This window comes from Microtus ochrogaster, linkage group LG1 (assembly GCF_000317375.1).
Source record: "Microtus ochrogaster isolate Prairie Vole_2 linkage group LG1, MicOch1.0, whole genome shotgun sequence".
Classification (NCBI taxonomy): Eukaryota; Metazoa; Chordata; class Mammalia; order Rodentia; family Cricetidae; genus Microtus; species Microtus ochrogaster.
This window is the reverse complement of record NC_022027.1, coordinates 15200092-15202761: the sequence shown is the minus strand read 5'-3', so window position 1 is coordinate 15202761 and position 2670 is coordinate 15200092.

The window sequence follows — 2670 nt, the reverse complement described above, 5'->3', positions numbered from 1 at the left end:
GAAAGAAAGAAAGAAAGAAAGAAAGAAAGAAAGAAAGAAAGAAAGAAAGAAAGGCAAATTGAGAAAATTGGGAGCATGGAGACTTTGGGGGGAAGATTGAAGGGGAGGGGAGAGGCAGGGAGGGGAACAGAGAAAAATGTAGAGCTAAATAACAATAAAAGAGAAAAAAAAGAAATAGGAGCTAGCTAGCAACATGCTTAAGTGATTGGCCAATCAGTGTTTTAATTAATACAGTCTGTGTAATTATTTCAAGTCTGGATTGCCAGGAATGAGTGAGTAGCCTCGACTCTAGGTGGCCAAATTGAACTAGCAGTCTCCCCCAACAGTAATGTGCTCATAGGTCTCAAATTTATACCAAATTTATGGCATTCCCTGCCATGATACACTGTACTCTCTAATTGTGAACCAGAGTGAACCTTTTCTTAAGTTGCTTTTGTCAGATATTTTAGTGCATTAGTGATAAAAATAACTATAGCAATAATATAGCTATAATTAAAAACATAATTTTCTATTCATGCTAATTCAAAGATTGTATATAGATAAAATGTATGCCTAAAAGTGCATAATAAGCTACCTGGATTTACAGAGGGAGAGAAATTGAATCGGGGCATAGGATGGATGAGCCTATTTCTTTTGTTTGACCTTCCTATAACTGTGAAAATGAATGCACTTGGTTATGGAAGTCAGTGCATCTGTCCTATCTATGTTCTTGGGTAACAACAAGACAATAAATTATTCTAGTGGAAGAAGAATCAAATATCTGCACTCTAAATGTCTATTACTGATTTAACTTTTTATTTTAGTTATTGAAATAATTGGAGAATTACTGTTATAAGCAAATATTTAAATTTGAGTAACAAAAAGCAAATTAAATTCCCACACAAATAAAAATAGCAAATAAACAATGTTTATGAACTTATTAAAAATCTCCTATAGTTGTGACTGTCTGAACTATAATTATCAATGGCAATGGATCATGACCTCTTTGGGGATGGCAAATGACCCTTTCAGGGTTACCTAAGACCACCAGAAAACAACAAATAAATTACATTATAATTTATAACAGTAGCAAAATTTCTGTTATAAAATTGCAGTGAAAATATTTTTATGGTTGGGGATCACTGCAATCCAAAGAACTGTATTAAAGGGTCACAGCAATAGCAAAGATCAGAGCAAAGGGTATATGGCATAGTATGAGGAATCATAACACCAAAAATTTAAGAGATAATATAAAACGGCAAAGTACAACAAAAGATAAAGACATGATGAAATTGTTAGGGTCAGTTACATGTTAGATATATCCATCATCTGTTTTACATAAAGTGGAACTTCAGTTGGTCACTTTTAAATTCTGAAAGTTTGTAGATGTATTGTCCTTTTGAGAATGCACTATATTACAATTGAAAAAAAATAACAACAAAAACCCCACCAATACAAAGTCAAAACATTGAGGAAATAAAGAGAAATTAGAAATTTTGTTTGATTTTTATTTAAAAAAAAAGTTAGTTGGAACAAGCAAATGGACTAACAATGATATTAACATAGGTTGAATATTTAAAAGACTGCAAAAACAGGTAAAAGGCCCAGAAAATTTTATCAGTTGATGTTTTTATAAAAACGATATTTTATTTACCAAGACTCATAGGTCCCCTAAATTTGAAATGCCACTACACAGTTGATTTTTGGAATCCAAAGTAAGAACTTACCTCTATTCAGCAACCAGTGAATAACAAAGTATAATTTTTTCTTTCACCCACAAAGAAATAAATATCCCACAGAATTTTTCTGTGTAGCTTGACTCAATAATAATTATTGTATTTCATTGGAGAATTAGATAGAATTTAAAGTGGCTTCTTATGCTGGCCACTGTGGTGAGCCAACAAATATTAAAATGCACATTTTGGTTAGCAAGAAAGTTTATTTAAATACTAAATTAACATTTTCAAGTAAAGTGGAAAAAAATTGGCTAAACTTGAACAATAAAACTTTCTTGACCTCTGTTGAGAAGAAATATTGACTCCAAACTCCCTAAACGCTAATTTTTGAACCAAATTAGTGTTCAACTAATTATAATAATTTGATGTTTCTACTAATAGTTTTTGTATAACTGCAGCATATTTGACCTTTTAAAATGTCAGAAATAATATTTAATATTAATATGCTCCTCAGCCACTTTAAACACTCAGGTAATATTTAATATTAAAAATAATAATCTTGATATTTGTGCTCAAAATGTCATCATATATTACTTGAAGGATGATTCAATGTGTCTCTAAAGTTGATGAATTCAAATATTTCTTCCACAAAATGTTTAAGAAATTGAAATGGATGAAGAACAATTTATTTTGTAAAACTCAAGTATGATCTATTCAGTACAATTCAAGTAAAAAGCAATGAAGTCCAACTCTTTTGAGTTCATTTTATTTTCAAGTGAACAATGATTAAAAAAAATAAGTATAGTTGAGAAGAAAAACTCCATTTTATGTCACTCTAGCCTGTGAACAAAAGTTTCAAATTAACTATTCAATAATGTTGCTTGTGAAAACATATTTGGCTGGTTTGTCAAATTATTTTTATTTTCATATTAACCATGTATCTCAATTATATTTCTCCATTAAGTCTTATTAGAATTCTCAGCAATAAAGGTTAAAACAGCTTTATTTAATTTAA